Source organism: Cibotium barometz, chromosome 20 (genome assembly GCF_041138505.1).
Source record: "Cibotium barometz isolate CiBa-2024 chromosome 20, ASM4113850v1, whole genome shotgun sequence".
NCBI lineage: Eukaryota > Viridiplantae > Streptophyta > Polypodiopsida > Cyatheales > Cibotiaceae > Cibotium > Cibotium barometz.
The window spans coordinates 24,038,938-24,059,621 of NC_141065.1; the positions used below are offsets into that span (position 1 = coordinate 24,038,938).

Sequence of the window (20,684 nt, forward strand, 5' to 3'; positions counted from 1 at the left end):
TAGCCGCACTAGAGGTACACTGATTGATCGAGCTATAGAGCTGGGGCGGTCCAGGCGCCCCAAGATGAGAGGCCCATCTCGACACCGGCGGAGACTACAACAGAGGATCAGGACCATACTAGCACGGCATGGGAGACGTCCAGTCAGAGTACCCACCATGGAGAGCATTGAGGATACCCGCCATCGACCGATGAGAGACATCTTTGGATAGTGATGTGTATGATGCTTACCTTTGTTGCTGGAGTTTTCCTCCCAGATGTTATCCATTAGGAGCTCCTAGTACCGTACTTTTCGTCATAGTTGTTTCAGTTTCAGTTAGTTGTTTAGTTGTTTTTAGCTTTTCTTACACAGACATTGTATCAGATCCACCAATTGTTGTAACCTTTTTGGTCTCATAGGTCATTTTGGCCTTCTGAAGACGTTAATATATCATTTCATTTCATTTCATTTCATTTCTCTCTCTCTCTCTCTCTCTCTCTCTCTCTCTCTCTCTCACACACACCGGACTGAACCAAAGTATTGTTTCTCCTTCTCTCCAGACTGAATCAACAGGTGCTCGCTCTTTGTTCCTTCCAAGACTGCAATATAGACGGTTGGGAACGACTGGCTATAAAATTCTCTCTTTCCCACAAAGTAGGGTGCTGCTCAGAGCTGCATAAAAGCTGCGTATAGAGTGTAGCTCTTTCCTAGCATAGGGCTGCAAATAAGGTGGTACAGCAGGCCAAAATCTACATCACATTCCTCTCTTAACACAACACCTACGTGTACCTTGAAGGAATAACAAATGGAAGGTATGTGTACTGAAAGTGATGTTGCAGCAAATGTTTCAATTTGGGATGGAAGACTAGGCGACCAAGGTCCTCTAGGTGCATCCGGACTAGTGTGAGACTAGGAGGGTTTGTGAGATCCACATAGTTGACTATGTGAGACTGGGCCTCTCCTGTGAGATCCACACTAGCCCGGTGTAAAGCTGGAAACACCCCTTGCCTTGGGCTTGGGTGGAGGGTTTGTTTTATTTTGTTTTCATCCTTGGTACTTGGGAATCCAGCCCGGGGGGTGGGGGCGGGGGGGGGGGGGGGGGTTTCGGACCCATTGTGTTGTCAAGTTTACCAAATCTTTTATACTCACTAAACTAAGTGTGGGTGAGTGTGGTTATACCTAGTATCTTTAATGTGAGGTTTAATATTCCTAGGAATTTGGATTGTACCACCCACCTAGGTTTCATTGGTATCAAAGCCCGGTTTCCTCGCTCATACCTTGGTGGAATACTAATCCAGTTTCAAGGGATAGCTCCACATTAAAGTTACTAATTGAAGAAGGATGATTGTACACTCCCTCATGTGAGACTCTTTATGAAGGAATACTCACTTCTTATGGTTACATCCTTCTTGGAAGGTTAAACCTTAATTCTAATCTTATTTTCTTATCCTAAACTCTAAGCTTATCAAGCTAGAGATGAAGGTTTATGCATAAATTAAATTTTATACTAAAAGTGGAATTTTGAGCATTCTCATTTCATAGAAAATGTGAGAAAACTATGGCAAAACTTTTATCATTAGAAAATAAATTTAAATTTATGCATAATAAATTTTATGTCAAAAGTGGAGTTTTGAGCATTATTCATTTTAGAAATTACGAGAAGGTTATGTACAATTCTTCTCTAATTTTTAAATGGGATTATGAATATAATTTATTTAGATAAAAATGAATTAGTATGTGTGCATAGAGCAGTCGGCTAGCTCCCTCACATCACTATAAAAGGGGCTCTGTCATATTCACTTCATGTAACCAATCCAAGCACAAGTGCAACACTCTCCTTGCTGGCTATTGCCATTGTGAAGCTTCATGCTATTATAAAAGGTGATCTTCTCTTTTCGCCATGCGCATCCCTCTTGGAGTTTCTCTCTTCTCTTTTGAGCATGCGCATCCACCTTCAGCCTCTGCAGTCTCCCTCTCTCTTTCTACGCTGATCAGCAGCTGTACATCACCTTCTCTCTCCTCTGCAAACTGGCCGTACAGCCATACAACTCTCCTTCTCTCTCTACGCTGGCTGTACAGTTGGCACAGCAACAGTATATTGGTGCAGCAGCCGTACAGGTTTACACGTGTGAAAATCAAGGGCTATTTTTGGGGCAGTTTTGGGTCTGTCTGGAGGAATCTGGGACAGTTTTGCAAGCTCTTCTGGGGCTGATTTGAGGCCCAGTTTTGGGGCTGATTTGGCATGGAGTTCGGGACATTTTTTTGGCTCCGTACTGGGCTGATTTATGGATGGATTATGACCAGATTTTTGGGGACTGTTTTGGACAGCTCCTAGAGATGTTTGTATCTTGGTACCAGATAGTTTATCTGGGCAAGATTTGTGCTGATGCTTTGTGGGAAAATCTGGTGCTGTATGCACCCGCACCTTGGTATCTTGTAAAAGCTTTTGTGTGAATAAAGAAGTTCCTAGGGGGGCCCGGTCGTTCTGGCTCAGTGCGGTGTATTTATATTGTATTGTTTATGGTTCTTCTGCTGTGTTTTTTATGCTCTGTTTGATATTTGAAGTGTTTCTCTATATTACGTTCCGCTGGTGACACCACCTTGGTTTGCAAAATTATTGGTAGCCCCCTGTGCGCAAACAACTTAGAGATCTTGCTTGCAACTGTAGAGAGAGAAAACAGGCAAAAGCAGGTTTTCTTTTCGCGAACGAGTGAGAGAGAGAGCACGCGTGTGTCGTTTGTACTGTCGGCTGAGTACTGATGTACTGGTTGTAGGCGTACGGTTGGGCTACCAACAGCTACAGGCCAGGCCAGGCGCCAAGGGCTATGTAGCCAGGCGGCCAGGCCTGCGTAGCCAGCCAAGCAGCGCCCAGGCCAGGCTAAGTGACGCCCAGGCCCAACGAGGCAGGCGCCTAGGCCTACGCCGCCTTGTGACCATGGCGACGGCGCTATTCCCGACGGGACCAAAAAAAAAAAGCAAAACAGCAAACGCATGCGCCCAGCCTGATTCGGCGCTTTGATTTTTTGTTTTTTATTAAACCTTTTTTTTATACAAAAGTCGAGGGTCCCTAAGGTTCAATGTGTTTTTTTTTCTTTCTTAAAAAAAAAAGAAAATAGAATATATATATATATATATATATATATATATATATTGCAAAAAAAAAACACAAAAGCAAAAGCCAAAGATAGCTTTTGGGGGCTTTTAGTTTTTTTTGGAAACCTTTATAAATCCCCTTAAGTGGGCTTCTTGCCACACATCTCTCAAGTTTTCAAGCTCTCAAGCTTTCAAGCTCTCAAGCTCTCAAGTTCACTCGCACTTTTGTTGTGCAAAGATCAAATTTCCTCTCCACTTACCCTCCTCACGATGTCGATCCAAGAATCAGAGTTGGAGCCCCTTGTGGAACGCGAAGGCTTGTGGGCTACGGAAGGTATCGATGCCGATCTTTTTGACGATTTTGTGTCAAATTAGATTTCCAAGAGTTCAAAGTAGCTCTCAAAGCTTCTTCGTCGAAACGTCAGGCACAAATCGCAGCCTAGATGCAAGCTTTGCAGAACTCCATCGCTCTATTGACCACTACCCTCTCTACTTTCTCGGGTATGGATACCTTGGCTTCAGCTTTAGGCCCCAACATTACTCCGGAACCGTTTGGGGGCGAGCAAAAGCAGCGCACCAAGGAGATCGTGGACACGTGGCTACATAAGTGGCAAGTTCACTTTCAGTTTCATCCATATGATGATGGAAAGAAGATCCAGTTAGCAGTAGGTTTCCTATCCGGCAAAGCTTTGCTTTGGTGGAAGGAACTCAATCCTAAGTCAACGACTTGGGCACAATTCGAAGACGTCTTCAAGAAAGAATTCCTCAAGAAAGAGGATGATTATGATGTTGTTGTCCGGTTTTCAGCTTTGACAATGATCTCGCAGCATCTCACTTATGAGGTCTTCCTCCAGAAGTTAAGGGACTTGCAGATGAAAGCTACAAAGATGGATCCCACTACTCTTCTGGGGTTTTTCGTAGCTGGGTTACCAGACTCATACCGATTACAGGTTAAAAATAACAAATGTAAAACATTGGACGAGGCCATTCATTTAGCTCGTATCTATGATGATACAGTGGTCTCTTCCAAGTCGAAACCTGTGTTACCGAGCAGGGGAACAAGCATAAAAGAAAGTTCTCCGCACCTATGGCTAACACGACTGAAGGCAAGTCTTCGGACTAACCTTCGAAGAATTCCAGTTCGACACCAGCGAAGAAGAAACGACTCCTTGGGGCTTTAAAGCTCAAGAAGGAAGGACGTCGTTTTATCTGCGAAGAAAAAGGACACATGCGTAACGAGTGAAGGGTACCAAGACAAACGTAGGACCCAAGCCAAAGGCAGCTAATCAGTTGTCTTTGACAGGTACGTCAATTACTGTACTTTCTCGCCCTAGTACTTGTTCTGATTGTCTGTTCAATTCTAAAGTATTTGGCTTGCACGATCTTCTCCGAGTTTATGGAGAAGTGAATGGCCATAAGATTCACATTCTTCTAGACTCTGGCAGCGCTCACAATTTTGTTAACTACAAACTTGTGCAGAAATTGAGTCTTGATACGACACCCAGTGATCATACCTATGAGGTACGCCTACCTGCGGGAAGGCAAGTTTGGAATCGAAAGATGGAGACGCTTCCAATCCAGATTCAGGACTACAAAGATACTCTGGAATGCATCTAGAAAATGTAGACTTGTTATTAGGGATTGAGTGGTTTAAGACTCTTCAAGTCTAGATAGATTGGTCTAGTCATATTTTTTCTTTTCAGCATAGGGACACCAAGTATAGTATTTTAGGTGATTGTATTCATCCCTCTCAGGGACCTCTTGTAAATACAATTGATTTTGGAAATATAATGGATTCTTCTTTGTATACCGCTTTCCATTGCGTATTGATTTCACTTTCTTCCTTTCTCATCCCTTCCTTGGATGAAAATGAATTAAGTGTGTTTGAAAGCAAAGAATTACAGAAGATACTTGATTCGTTTCAAGACGTATTTCCTAAGGAACTGCCATCGGGTTTACCACCTGAACGGACAGTAGATCATTGTATTGACTTGATCCCTGGTGCTCATCCTGTCAGTATTCCACCTTACAGGATGAGCCAAGCTGAGGAAGATGAGTTGGCTAAACAACTCGAAGATTATTTGAGGATGGGCCAGATCCGTCCCAGTAAATCACCTTGGGGTGCACCTGTGTTGCTTAGGAGGAAGAAGGACAACACCTGGAGATTGTGTATAGACTACAAGAGATTGAACAAGCTGACTATTAAGAACTGTTATCCTCCCCTAGATCAGATGACCTGATTGACCGGTTAGTAGGAGCGAAATATTTCACGAAGATAGATTTACGTACTGGCTACCACCAGATACGTATTCATGAAAGGCATGTCGAAAGAACCGCCTTTCGGACTAGGTATGGCCATTACAAGTTTCTCGTATTACCTTTTGGGTTAACCAATGCTTCAGCCACTTTCCAGCAAATGATGAACGATCTTTTTCGCCTCACGATTGTCTTATCTATTTTAAGACAGAATCGACTATATGCTAAGTTAAGTAAATGTGAGTTCTTTATGACCGACATCATTTACTTGGAACACAAGATCACTAGATATGGATTGAGCATTGGCTATGACCGAGTTCAGAAGCTTCTGGACTGGCCTATACCTCGAACAGTGAAACAACTTCGTTCTTTTCTCGGTTTTGTTGTTTTTCTTCGGAAATCTGTACGGGAGTACTCTCAGCTCACACTACCGATGACTGACTTATTTAAAGGTCGTGGACGTAAGTCAAATTAGCCTATCTTTTGGAATAACGATTTGGATATGGCCTTCAGACTTTTGAAAGATAAAGTCAAGGAAGCACCTATCTTAGCACTACCCGATCTTGGTCGGCCTTATGTTCTTGAAACTGATGCCAGTGACTATGCTATCGGGGCTGCTCTATTTCATGATGGTAGACCGGTTGCTTTTGAAGGTAAAAAGCTAGACGACACTCAATCTTGTTGGCCAACCCTTGAGAAGGAGCTTTATGCTGTGATTCATGCTCTCAAGGTTTGGAGACATTATTTATATGGCTCCAAGTTTGTGGTATTGACTGATCATCAGTCAATCAAGTATGTGTGTGATGCGGATGATTTGAGAGAAAGGAAAGCTCGTTGGGCCGAGTTAATGCAAGATTTTGATTTTGAGATCCGTTATCGGAAAGGGTCCATGAATAATGTTGTAGATGCGCTTAGTCAAATTAGAGAGGTGAATACTTTGTCGTTCACCAAGATTTCTACTGACTTATTTCAGTCATTGAGAGGGCTTTGCAGGATTGATAGTTATTTTGGTCCATTTTGGCAGAAGATCCAGGACGGGAGCTCATTGATTGACCAAGACTCAATGACTGAGCAGTCTACCATTCAGGCTGCAGGAGGCCAGTGGATGTTTCGGAATGGTTTACTGTTCCATAATGACAAAATTTGTGTACCACAGATCCCGGACATTAGGTCCAAGATTCTTAAGGAGTGTCACGACGCCCCTTCTGCTGGACACCTTGGGGTACACGGGACACTATCGTTAGTGAAACACACTTTTTATTGGCCAAAGATGAAAGGGTATGTAGAAGATTATGTTCTCAAGTGTCAGATTTGTCAGGCAAACAAAGCTGAACGCTTTAGACAGGCTGGGTTGTTGTATCCTTTGCAAATCCTAGGTAATAAATGAGAAAGTATTTCCATGGATTTTATTACCGGATTGCCAAGAACACATCAAGGCCACGATTCTATTTGGGTTGTGGTAGATCGCTTGACAAAAATGGCTAGATTTTTACTGACCTGAAAGACTATTACAGCTACGCAATTAGCACGTCAGTTTATCGAGCAATTGTTTAGATTGTACGGGTTACCGCAGGACATAGTCAGTGATAGGGACTCTAAGTTTACGAGTGATTTTTGGAAACTTGTTTTTGAGAAGTTGGAAACTACTTTGAATTTGAGTTCCTCTGATCATCCTCAATCTGATGGCCAGACTGAAAGAGTGAATCAGATTTTGGGGGATATGCTTCGAGCATATGTATCCAAAAGACAGAGTTCATGGGAGGATTATCTTCCTATGTTAGAATTTGCATATAACAGTACTAAGCATACGAGTACAAGGTTTAGTCCTTTCATGCTTATGTATGGTTTTCAACCTAGATCACCTGTTATAGTAGGATTCTTAGGACTTCAGCATGATGCAGCACGTAATTTTTTGCAAGATATGTAGGAAATGTTACAAGTTGCGAAGGAATCTATTAGAAGTGCTCAAGACCGAGACAGGTTTTATTCTAATAGACATCGTTCACCCAGAGAGTTCTCTGAAGGAACGATGGTGTATTTGCGAGTTTCGAAAGATTCTGAGACTTTACGGACAGGTCGATCTCCGAAATTATCCCCTAGGGCCTAGATACTGTGGACCATTTCATATTACACGATGGATTGGTTCAGTTGCATATGAATTGGATTTGCCTTCTCATGTGAAAGTTCATCCTGTATTTCATGTCAGTAGACTTAAGGAAGTATTGGGTGGAACAGATCAGTTAGTTACTCCTCAAGAAATTATAGATGTCGAGGACATGACATTTGTTCCACACGAACCTGAAAGGATTCTTGGACTTCGTGAAAGAAGATTGCGTAAATACAAGATCAAGTGGAAGGATCGTGTTGAGAAGGACGCTACATGGGAGACATTGACTACTCTTCAGAGAGATTACCTTGGCTTTTTAGTGAGCTCAGGAGTGAGCTCTTAGAGGAAGGGGAGTATGTCATGTGCACAGTGTGTATCTACCGTGTGCTACACGCACGCAAGACTAGTTTCGAAGCTTGGGGAAGCTTGGAGCTAGGCAGGCTGATTGGCGAGGTGAGTTAGGGACATACTAACGGGCGGGCACCCAAGTATGGACGGGCGGGCGCCTAAGTGTGGACGCCCGATGACCAGCCAAGAGCCTATAAAAGGGTGGCCAAGGTTAGTTATTGGGATATAGAGAGTCTCGCGAGTTTGTGAGAGCTCTATGGTCTTGGAGCTTGGATCTAGTGCAGACGTGTACCTGCTTTATGCAGCCGAGGCCGGCAGCAATCTTGAGGCCTGCGAGGGCAGCTTTGTGGCGGTATGGGACGTCGCGAGGAGGAGATTGGTCGGTACGTCATCCTAGTTAGCTCAGCTCGTGGCTCGGTGGGGACAGCCAAGACTGTGGGCTTGCCCATGGCTGTCATGGTTGGGAGTTTGTTTGATGTTTGCAGGATTCGAGTCTCGTACCAAGAACGATCACGAGGAGATCCGTGGGGATTTGACAGGTTGCCTGCACGCAAAAGTGGAGAGGGTCGCTTGCGGGCAAAGGTGGCCGACCACGTATAGCTGGCCGACTCACCCTTTGCATGGGGGGCGGCCAGTTGAAGGCTTCCAAAGGGGGGGGGTGGTTAGGTGACCATGCATCCACCACCACCCACATACGGTTAAGGGAGGGCTCCCCTCCCCACCATGGTCCAAGAGTGGGTGCCCATAATGAGTGCCCACCCTAGAAAAGGGCACCATGAGATATTGGGGAGGCCGCCCACTCATTAATGAGTGTGGACTTGCAACCTTATAAAAAACAAAGGTTAGAAATAATGCCATAAAATAAACAAATGGAATACACTTACCACCTGTTCACACACAACAAAACTCGTCAGAAGACAGAGCAAACTTCACGACTCACTGGCAGGCACCCTCGCTTAGTAAGTGGCACGGCAAACAGGCAAACACAAGAATACAAGTCACGAAAACAGTTCCAAGCATGCAAAACATGAATGCATGTGCAAACAGTATCATGGACATATCTCCCGTTCATGGAACAAGTACTAAACATTCCTGTCGGGCACAGTGATGGCACGACAGAAAGTATAAATCCCGGTCTTCCTATGGAGTGATAGTCCCATAGGTAAGACACAGATCTAGGCATGAGCCACCCTATGGAGTGACAGTCCCATAGCCAAGACATGGCACAAATACTGGCTCTTCCATGGCGTGACAATCCCATGGATAGAACATAGTTGAGGTCATACACGGGTGGCACCAGTCTGGCTCCCGTCCATGTTATGCAAAATACTGGCCCCTTCACATGAGACACCGGCCTGGCCTCAAGTGAAGGAGACACAAATCTGGAGATGGACCAAATGGTCGGCCAATTGGTGGGGACAGAGTTTGACTTGTCAACGGCGTCAGACCGAGTCCCCTTGCATTGTGTATGGCGTAGGCCTTCTTTGCACGGTGGTAGCACAGCTTCGACCCTGCGTTTGACCCACTTGCTGGCGTGTCGGGCTTTCTAGTGACAATTTGCTTCCCAGGCCTTAGGAAGGAATACATTCCTCTTCTCCCAGTGATTGGTGGTGCCATCGGGAGAGTGATGGAATCCCCCTCCATTGTTGCCTCGGCCCTTGCGTGGGCAAGTGGGATTCCATCCCTTTGCATCTGTGTTGCCTCACAAGATTCAGTGCCACATGTTATATGTATCCCATGCCTCTGGGGAGACCCCATCCTTCAGCGAGTGGAGTATTAAGACCTTCTAGGCCAATGTTTCATTTGTAGGCAGATGGGCCATCTTGCCCGAGCTTGCCCTTGCCGTCAGTCCAGGAGACCGCCCCCAGTGGTTCACCCCTATGTATCCCATCCAGATCCTCACCAGGGGGTAGAGAGAGAGGTAGGTTCTTAGGCAGCGAAGCACCAGGTCCCGGCTGTGGACGACATAGCTGTCGGAGAGTGGCGGACGGTTGGCCCGCGCCCAGGCCGTCAGCCGACCACCTGGGCTGAGCGCCATCGTTGTGTGCGCCAGGCTGGCAGAGCACAAGAGAATTCGGTTATGTCGGAGAACCGTTATGAGCATTTATCATAGCACCCACCCGTTGGCGACGGGTCTCCTTAGTTGCAGAGCAGACGCCCTTGCCCCCTTCATTTTGGTGGCGGATTCCCCGTCGAGATCCCTCCCCTGATTCTCATTGCCCAGTGAGGCCGGTAGACCCCATTGAGCCCCCGGTGAGCCTCTCCAAGCATCCTTCCTCCCCGATGAATCTCTCCCAACAGCACCCCACTCCAGCCTATCCGCCTTGTTGGGGTAAAGGCGTTATGCCCACCCTTATAGTGTGTACAAGCCCATAAGTTATAGTACATAGTACACTTAGTACTTTTAATGTACTAAGTGCACTATGTGTACTAGTGCAATATACATGTGTGATAGGGGAGTCACACACTCATGCTTTTCATGAGTTGACTTATCCCCACAACTCTCTCTCTCTCTCCCTTGCTTCTCTGTGTATGTCTCCCATGAATACTCTAACCTAACCCTAATTCAGGTTCCTTCTCCCATCAACTGGTATCAGAGCCTTGTCTTCCAACTGGTGGTGTCGAATTTGCTGTAGAGGAGAAGAAGGTTCAAGCGCTGATTCTTTCTCTCTCTGCTGAGTGTTGAACGCTGGGCTGTCTGCGTGAAGCGAAGGCTACACACAAATCGGCTGTGGTAGCTAAGCGTTCAAGCGCTACTAGGAGATAAGAGCATATGGAGCTGGCTATCACACCATAGGCGGGCGTCAGCACTAGGCGAAGGCAGCAGCGTTGGCGAACACTGAAGGTGGGCGGAAACACGAAGGCAGCGTTGCGTTGGTCGACGGCTATCACGTGTAGCGCTTTTGGGGTTCGCAGCTGTTCTGTGCGCCGGCTCTTCTAATCGCCGTTTTGTGCGCATGCTGGTCTGCCCGCCCGTGCCATGCCTGCCGCCTGTGCCCATCAGCCGCCTCTGCAGTAGTCGCAGGTGCCACGTGGCAGCGCCACATCACCTGGACGGGCTGCGCTGACTGGGCTATGGCTGCGTAGGTCTTCTACAAGTAAACTGAAGGCTACTAATCGTAGGCAGCCTGCAGCGTGGGTGTACAGCCAGGTAACCTCTGCATCAACCTCAACAGCACATTATCCTCGTAATGCAAGTGGGCAGCAGCAGTCTGTTGTAGTTGCTGAAACGGAGCCCTGTGGAGCATATAGCCAGCAAAGAGGTGTCTCAACAGCCTCGTGTCCTTTTCAGCAGGAGCATCAGCATCAACATCAGCAAGAAGTGCCCCCTCCCCTCACCTGCACAGAGCCGAAGCAGATTCCTGCAACAAAAATTCAGCCTGCAAATTGGATTAAAATCAGAAAAATTATAAGGTATTTTCCTCAATTTTTTTTTGGGATTTGCAATTGAGCAAGTACAATCAGCAATTGAGCAGGTACAGGTGCCCAATTGCTCAATTTTTGAGCAAAATTGGCAAAATTGGGTGACATTGGTCACAATCAGGATAAATTTGCAGGAAATTGGTCAAATCAGGATCAATTTGCAGGAAATTGGTCAAATCAGGATCAATTTGCAGGAAATTGGATGTCGAAATTTGGGGCTTTTGATGTAATTGTGCAATTAAGCACTCATACATGCTGTATGATGTGAAAAATTGCACATTTGGGCAAAATTGCAGCAAATTGCAGCAAATTGCAGTGCAAATCAAGGGGCTTTTGTGCCGATTTGGTTGATTTGCATGCAGGCGATCGCATTTGATGCTGTGGATAATGTGCTGATGCCTTACAAGCACTCAATGTGCCTGTAAATCAAGGGGCTTTCATGTATTTGATGTATATGTGGCCAGGGGGAAGCATCGCAAACACTCTGGATGCCTTTATGTGCGTCAATGTACCATGTATGATCAGAAATTGATCTCAAATCAAGGGGCTTTTCAAGTTTGTATGCTTGTTGAGCTTGGCAAAGCAGCAGGCAAGCCATTTATGCCTTGAATCCTCAAAAATCAGCTTGCAGTCAAGGGGCTTTTGCCCAATTTCTGTTCGGGACTGTTTTATGCAGTGTACAGGACTGTAAAAGTCTGATTTTCACTCATTTGGACAGCCAGGAGAGCATTTATTGCTATTGTACCTGCTGGTACAGATTTGGCACAGCTTTGTGCATGTTTTGGCATGGCTGTACACTATTTTGAGTGATCAAAAGGTTCAAATTCAGCTGCTGAAATTGCCGGTACAGGTTTGGTACATCATTGGTGAGCGCTTAGTACTGCTGTACAGTACTTTGGAAGGGCAAAAGAGCACATTCAAGGTGCTGTCCAAAATCTGCAGCAACCAGATTTTGGTGTTTTCATCACAAAAAGTGGGAGAAAAGTTGCATTCTTGCTTCCGCAGTGGGAGATAAAGCTTGGGAGAACATTTGTAAGCACTTTGTGTGCTTTGGGTGCAGTGTTTGCACATCTTGGGTGCAGTGTTTGCACATTTGCAGGGAGTCAGGCATTACAGGTTGTATTTTGCTATGGCAACCACAGGTGAGAGCTCTTCATTGCTTCACATCAAGAAGCTTGAAGGCTCGCAGAATTATGATATTTGGCAAACCCAGTGCTACAATGTGTTGCTTCAGAAAAAGCAGCACAAGCCTATCAAAGAAAGGGGTGTGATGCCCGCTTCTCTTACAGCTGAAGAGTGGGAAGATATGGATGAGCTGGCAAGATCTACTATCATGTTGTCTGTGTCAGACTCATTACTTTTCAGCATTCGTGAAGAGAAGACAGCTTGGGGAATGTGGCAGAGATTGCAGGACTTGTATGCCCAACAAAGTGCCTCAAGCAAAGTGTATTGGTTGAAGAAACTCATAGGCCTTCAGATGAAGGAAGGGGCTTCTATGACAGCCCATCTCAATGAGTTTAATGGTATTGTCAGCCAGGTTATGGCAATGGACGATGAGTTCAAAGCCACTTTTTTGTTATGCACTTTGCCAGAGAGTTGGGACACATTCAGGACAGCCACTAGCAATTCGAATGCTATGCTGTCATATGCAGATGTTGAGGGTGCTCTTCTTCAAGAAGAGATGAACAGGAAGAACAACTCTGTTGGCAAGTCTAATGCAATGAATGCACGTGGGAGATCCCAGCAAAGGGGGAAAAGCCAAGAAAGGGGAAGGAGCAAGTCTCGCTCCAAAAAGGATTTGGAATGCCATTATTGTGGCAAGAAGGGACACATTAAAAAACAATGCTACAAATGGAAAAATGATCAAAAGGAAAAGGGAAAAGGCAAAGACAAAGAGAAGGATGAAGCCAAAGATGTAAAGCCAAAGGGCAAAAGTGGAGTCAAGATCGAAGAAATCAATGTGTCACATGCAGGTGGCAGTGAGGATGAGGTCCTCTTTACGTCTTCACTTGATGCCCATTCACTTCTTACAGGTGGTCATGGTATGCACTCATGGATCATTGATTCAGGTGCCTCCTTTCATGTCACAGGTTGCAGAGACTTGTTTGTCAGGTACACTGCTGGCAATGAAGGAGTGGTTTATTTGGGTGATAACCATGCATGCAAGATACTTGGCAGAGGTGATGTGAGACTTGTGTTTTCAGATGGCTCACAGCTTATGCTCCATGATGTCAGGCATGTGCCTGAGATCAAGAAGAATCTGCTTTCTACTGGACAGCTTGATGATGCTGATTATGTTACCACATTTGGTAGTGGAAAGTGGAAGATTAGTAAGGGCTCACTGGTTGTTGCCAGAGGCTCTAAGGTGGACACTCTTTACTTTATGCATGCAGGTGTTTGTCACCATGCTAATGTAAATGCAACCGAGCTGCCGGAAATTTCTATGTGGCATAGCCGGTTGGGACACATGAGTGTCAAAGGAATGGAGCAATTGTCTCGTTTGGGTTACTTGCCTTCTCTAAAGTTTTCAAGTTTTCAGTTTTGTGAGCATTGTATATATGGTAGGCAACTACAGTGCCCCCACAAGAAAGCTCTTGGACAGAAAGATGCTCAGTTAGAGCTTGTGCATACAGATGTATGTGAGATGCCTCAGCTTTCTTTGGGAGGGGCAAAATATTTTGTGTCTTTTATTGATGATGCCACACGCAAGGTGTGGGTTTATCCTCTTCGTTTGAAGAGTGATACATTCTCAGTGTTTGAGAAGTTTGTTGCTCTTGTGGAGAATCAAACTGGCAAAACACTGAAGGCTTTGCGTTCCGACAATGGTGGAGAGTATACGTCCAAACAGTTTCAGGACTTTTGTGATGCTAAAGGCATCAAGAGGGAGCTCTCTACTCCTTATGATCCTCCACAAAACGGGACAGCAGAGAGGATGAACAGGACCATACAGGAGAAGGTCCGTTCTATGTTGTCACATGCTGCATTACCTCATGGTTTTTGGGCTGAAGCTGTTATGACAGCCGTTCACCTTATAAACAGGTCACCTAACACGAGGCTTGGTGGGAAAGTGCCAGAAGAAGTATGGACAGGGAAGCCTCCGTCATACAAGCACTTGAGAGTGTTTGGTTGCGTTGCGTACGTGCACATACGCAGGGAAATGCGCACCAAACTTGATCCTAAGTCTCACAAATGCATATTCCTAGGATATGGTGACAGAGGTGAAATGGGGTATAGACTTTGGGATCCCATGAATAGAAAGATCATACGCAGCAATGATGTCATTTTTGATGAAACATGCATGTATAAGGAGCCTGCAAGGCAACAGGAGCCTGGCAGAGTCATCTTTGATGATGATGGACATCATGGACAACAACAAAGGGCTGTAAATCAGCCATTACAGCAGGAAAACCAGATGGTGCTGAAAATGGTCCAAATGGACAGCCAGAGATGGCAGAAGATATCCCTATGGATATACCACAGTTGGAGGATATACCGGGCATGATTTTTCAGCCTTATGGCATGGAACAGGAGCCACCAATGGGTGATATGCAGGCTGGACAGCAACCTGCAAATGATGGTCATTGGGTACGGAGGTCCACTAGACCCTCCAGAGCCCCTGACAGGTTTGTTCCAGGGGTTGACTATTTGATGCTTACTGACTGTGGGGAGCCCTCATGTTATAAAGAGGCTTTACAGAGGGCAGACAAGGCTCTATGGGAGCGTGCCATGAAGTCAGAGATGGATTCTCTGCATAAAAATGAAACATGGAAGTTGGTGCATTTGCCTGCAGGCAAGAAGGTTTTGCCATGCAAGTGGGTATACAGGCTCAAAGTTGCACCAGATGCAAAGCCAAGATACAAAGCCAGGTTAGTGGCTAAGGGCTTTAAGCAGGAATATGGTGTGGACTTTGAGGAGATCTTCTCTCCAGTGGTCAAAATGACCACACTTAGAGCTGTGTTGGCTTTGGTTGCGCATGATGATCTGGACTTGATTCAGATGGATGTGAAGACTGCTTTTCTTCACGGTGATCTCCATGAGGAGATATATATGCAGCAGCCAGAGGGTTATGCAGTAAGTGGAAAGGAGAAGCTTGTATGCAAGCTGAAAAAGAGTCTTTATGGGCTCAAACAGGCACCAAGAGAATGGTATCATAAATTTGATACATTCATGAAATCTCAGAAATTCAGGAGAAGTGACATTGATCACTGCTTGTACACCAAGAAAGCTTTGGATGGCAGTCTCTTGATTCTCATTTTGTATGTTGATGATATGTTGATTGCCGGGAAATCTCGTAAAGAGATGGATGCATTGAAAAAGAGGCTGCATGAGACCTTTGATATGAAGGATCTGGGTGATGCAAATCACATCTTGGGTATGCGGATACTTCGGGACAGAAATCAGCATGTGTTGTATTTGTCTCAGAAGGAATATATTGGCAAAGTTTTGCAGAGGTTCAATATGGACGGGGGGAAGAAGGCTAGTACTCCTTTGCCTCCATATGTGAAACTCAGTGCTATGGACAGCCCACAGTCAGATAGAGACAGGGCTGATATGGCCAAGATTCCGTATGCTTCAGCTTGTGGCAGTCTCATGTATGCCATGGTTGCTACTAGGCCGGACATTGCATTTGCAGTGGGAGTGGTTTCTAGATACATGGCCAACCCTGGCAAGAAGCATTGGGAAGCAGTGAAAGGTGTCATGAGATACCTGAAGGGCACACAGGATTTGTGCATTTGCTTTGGCAAACAGGATGCATTAGTGCATGGTTACACGGATTCGGATTATGCCGGTCATCCAGATAACCGGAAGTCTACTACCGGTTATGTATTTACATTCACAGGAGGTGCTGTGTCATGGATATCCAGGATGCAGAAGTGCACTGCCTTATCTACTACAGAGGCCGAGTATATTGCAGCCACAGAGGCTTGCAAGGAGGCATTATGGCTATCTCGGTTAGTGGTTGATTTGGGCTATACAGGGGATATTCCATTGTTGCATTGTGACAGTCAGAGTGCCATTCAGTTGGCAAAGAACCCTGTTTTTCATGCAAAGACGAAGCATGTGGATGTGAAGTATCACTTCATCAGAGAGGTGATAGAGAACAAGCAAATTCAGCTTGTTAAGATTCATACGGATGACAACCCGGCTGATCTGTTGACGAAGAGTTTGCCTCCGGAGCGGTTTGCTCATTGCAGACACTTGATGGGCATTGGATGAGGCCATTTTCAGCCTTGATATGGCCTTGTATATTATCATGTACATGCTGATTTTTTCTTTTCCTTTACTTAAGGGCACTTTGCCTTTAAGTGGGAGGTTGTTGGGGTAAAGGCGTTATGCCCACCCTTATAGTGTGTACAAGCCCATAAGTTATAGTACATAGTACACTTAGTACTTTTAATGTACTAAGTGCACTATGTGTACTAGTGCAATATACATGTGTGATAGGGGAGTCACACACTCATGCTTTTCATGAGTTGACTTATCCCCACAACTCTCTCTCTCTCTCCCTTGCTTCTCTGTGTATGTCTCCCATGAATACTCTAACCTAACCCTAATTCAGGTTCCTTCTCCCATCACGCCTCCCCGCCCTCCTCCGTCTTCGTCTCCTCCCCCGTCCCCTCCCCCTCCTCCTCCATCCTCGCTCCCGTCTTTACCCGTAGTAGTTCCTTCAGCCCCATCCTCTGCATTAGAGCCTGCCCTCCCCCCTCTGTCTCTCTAGAGCACTCTTGTGGAACCCCAGCAGTCCCAGACCCAGAGCGGTGGCAGCCGGCGAGTTTCGCCCGTCGATTGATTCACCGCTTCTCTGAGCTAGTGGAGATGACCATTGCCGCCTCCCTGGTGAGGGCTCTCCCGCCAGAGTCCCTAGGTGCACCCCCCCCCTCCCCCCCCCCCCCCCCCCCGGCGGATCTTGGGGTAGCCTGTGGATTATAGTTTCTTCCGATGTCTTCCGGCAAAAGGGACATATATGTTTGAGGAGACAGTAGCACTTATTCGGGTATGTGTGGTTTTTCACCACTCCAGACCCTCTACGTGAGAGAATGTCGCGATGATCTTCTCTTTCCCTTTGAGTGCAGCCCTGCGGACGGAGTGAGACTCAGAGTCGGTGACTGCCGCCATCTAGGCTCAGGTGGTTGAGCTCTCCCATCATCTTCACGACCTTCGCATCACCGACGTACTCACTCATCTATGGCCATTGGCTAGGATAGAGCTTGGAGGCTCAGGCCATAGAGACCAGGATGGAGAGATGGTGGCTCCAGCTTGGAGGTGCTGCTTTTTGTGTTCATGCATACTTCTGTCACAGTACCTCTTCCCCCTTCTTACAGGTACCTCCATTGTGATCGATGGAGTCCGGAGTACGCATGCTCTCGTGCTCGGATAGAGTAGTGTAGCATGGAGGACATGATCCGCGCCCACTTGCTACGCCTTCGTCGCAGGATGGATTGTGATTATTCCCCGTCTAAACCCTCGCCCAGGACTCTTCAAGTGGAGGGCAATTCCGCTAGTTCCGTCTCACACAGAGATTGATATGTGGATAGTCTCGTGGAACATATAGGGTTTACGGGGGGCCTCGGCCCTCAATGCTTTTAGAGGCGAGGCGTCCTCAGAGGAGGGCTTCAGAGAGCCATAGTGGGGGCCCGGCGGGGGACCTATCGACATTCTTTTCCTCTAGGAGCAGTGGGGCGAGCACAGTGGGCTACCATTTTGATTAGAGAGGATAGCGTTGGCTTCCTCAATGTTTATGCCCCGAACGTCATTGCAGGTAGAGCCCTCTTTTGGAGCACAGTCCAGTAGGCCCTTCCCTAGGCTGACTTTTGGTGCATAGGTGGTGTCAGGTGACTTCAACATGATAGAGGCAACAGAGGACAGACTTGGAGGTGGCATGGCCACAGTCTCAGGAGCAGAGTACTTTGCCTGGGAGGAGATGATACTGGTACGTAGGGGATAGGACCCTTGGCATCTTCCAAAGTTAGGGCATAGCCCTGGGAGCCCCTTAGCTTCTCGCGATCAGATAGGAGCACAGGCCCCAACCTCTCTAGACTTGACAGGTTTTACATTGATGAGTGGGTTTGCAGGTGTGGGGGCATGATTGGTATCTTGGCAAGCACTACTTTTTCAGATCACGCCCCAATTATTCTGTCCCTAGAGGACCCCTGGAGGCATGATAGGCATGCGAGCTCTTGGATTTCGAACAGCCTCATTCAAGACCCCGAGATCAGCAGGATAGAGCAGATTGGAGGGATTTCGGGAGCAGGAGTGAAGTCTGAGGAGGGGTTTGGCCTCTTTACACTTCAGGAGCATTCCCCAGATAGCCCATGGATTTTAAGAGTCAACTTGCTGCCGCCTGCATAGGGATTAGATCTATTGAGGAGAGGAGGGTGGAGTACAGATACCATGCCAAAGCTTCATTCTGGACTCAAGCCGGTGACAAAGTCACAGGGGATTTCTTTGAGATAGCCGGCCCCCACCACAGGAGGAGAGATGGAATTTACAAGTTGCATGGCCAGAATGGAGCTATTGTTTTTGATCCCCCCCATGTGAGAGCCATCGCCATTGATTTCTTCTGATCTCTTCTCAAGTGTTCCATTATCTCCACAGGTGATGGATGCATGTGAGAGGGTCCGGCGGCACACGAGAGAGGTGGTTTCCCCCTCTCTTTGGTCCTTCTTATTGACCCCTTAGAGGATTTCAGTGGCTGCATCTTGCAGCAGGTGAGGGTGATTGGTTTTCAGGCACGGGAGTGGCACATAGACCACTAGCCAAGGTGGCCAGGGAGAGATTCTGGCAGCTATGGATATGGGAGTGCCGACCTCTCATGCGCCTATAGTGGGACCCGGGAGAGTGGACTTGGCATGACCCTGCGGATCGGGAGGAGACTTTGGATGCCCCCTTCTTTGCATATATAGTGCGGCTAGGCCGCAGGATCCAGATGCCAGAGATTGATGGCACCTCGGCAACAACAGCACATTGGCAGTCATAGGGCCTCTCACAGTGTTTCCTTTTAGATTTCTGGAAGCTTTGGGACAGTTTTCGGCCTAGAAAGATCACCCTCTTTCTTTGGTTAATGGCACATAAGAGCTTGGCGGTCGGTACTTGGCTGGCAGTTGGAGGTCGGTCAGTAGCTTGCCCCCGGTGCGGCCACCCTCAGGAGTCTCAGTGACATTGACTTTGGGATTGCCTAAAGGCTCAGTAGATCTGGTAGTGGTTTCTCTCCATCTTCACTATGGACAGGGCCTCGACCTAGATCATTACATGGGGCATTGTCACTTGGGCCACAAAGGCTGGAGTGGTATGGGCTTATGAGGAGGATGGGGGAGGGCTAGCCCTTCAGGTCTCACCATTGTTTTTCGGCAGTACTAGTCACAACCCTACCTACAGACCATTGGCGACTAGGCTCATGCCAGAGATGGGAGATTTGCAGTAGCATCGCAACCTGGCACATTTGGCACGCTAGATGCAGTGAGGCCATTGAGGGTACCCACACTCTGCCTCCTAAGTCCATCAGGAGCATGGCCGTCCCCAGCCCGGTGTGCAGGTCTCTCTGCTCGGGACGGCGTTCCCACGTCCCACGTGGGCGTCCCTCCGTCCCCTTGTCACTATGCTTCCAAGTCCCCACCATAACCTGCGAGAATATGAAACCATGTCTTACTTAAATCTGGACGATCATGGTACTGTCTGCTGGCTCCAAGAGATCTGGTGCTATATCTAATGCTCACTAGCCCGTGTTAACCTCGTAGTGAACGTGAGGCATTCAAGGTTCCGCAATCCAAGCACAATTGAATTGAACTGTCTTTCTTCATCACAAATACGCAAAAGAAGTGCGACAAGGCTGATGAAATCCCTTCTACCAACCCTAGATCAGCAAACCAGACCTAAAAGGAAACTATAAATAGGCGGCTGACGGGTCACAGTTGAGATCATTTAGAGTGCTAGATCTGCAGTTCAAGTCAGGAGCAACAAGAGGCGAGTTGAGTTGCATCATAAGGGCGTTTTTCAGGAGCCGGATCGCAGGAACAACAAGAACAGTAACCTTTTCTAGTTGTTGCAACAATGTACAGTAGGAATGTGTCGGATCTGAGTTTAGATCCAGACCAGCATTGAACATATTCATCTTTTGCAGATTAGGTCTATCTTGCCTCCCTTTTCTAGTTGCTGCATTAATGTATGGTAGAAAGTTGTCAGATTTGAGTGAGATCCAGACCAGCATTGAACATATTCATCTTTTGCAATATATATAGTAGATTAGGTCTATCTTGCCTCCCTTTTCTAGTTGTTGCATTAATGTATGGTAGAAAGTTGTCGGATCTAGATTAGCATTGAACAGATTTATCTTTTGATATATATATATATATATATATATATATGCACGGATCCTTCTCTCTGGGTTTCGTACATTTGCGTCAGGCATCCCTATTATAGTGGTGCCGACAGCACGGATTCCTAGCTTTCTCACGTAAGGCATTCCCTATATACAGACAGT

At 46.6% G+C, this 20,684-nt stretch overlaps 1 protein-coding gene across 6 annotated transcripts in view; it reads left to right on the top strand.

Annotated features, from left to right (window-relative positions):
* Positions 1 to 20,684, top strand: part of ER (enhancer of rudimentary protein) — a 35,452-nt gene that overhangs the window by 9,087 nt on the left and 5,681 nt on the right. The window contains exon 2 of one of the 6 annotated variants that reach the window (XM_086814613.1): positions 540 to 791. The exons of the other annotated variants lie outside the window; for them this stretch is intronic. The gene's annotated coding sequence lies outside the window, so the exon portion shown is untranslated. The remainder of the gene's footprint in view (positions 1 to 539; positions 792 to 20,684) is intronic. 6 annotated transcript variants of the gene reach the window in all.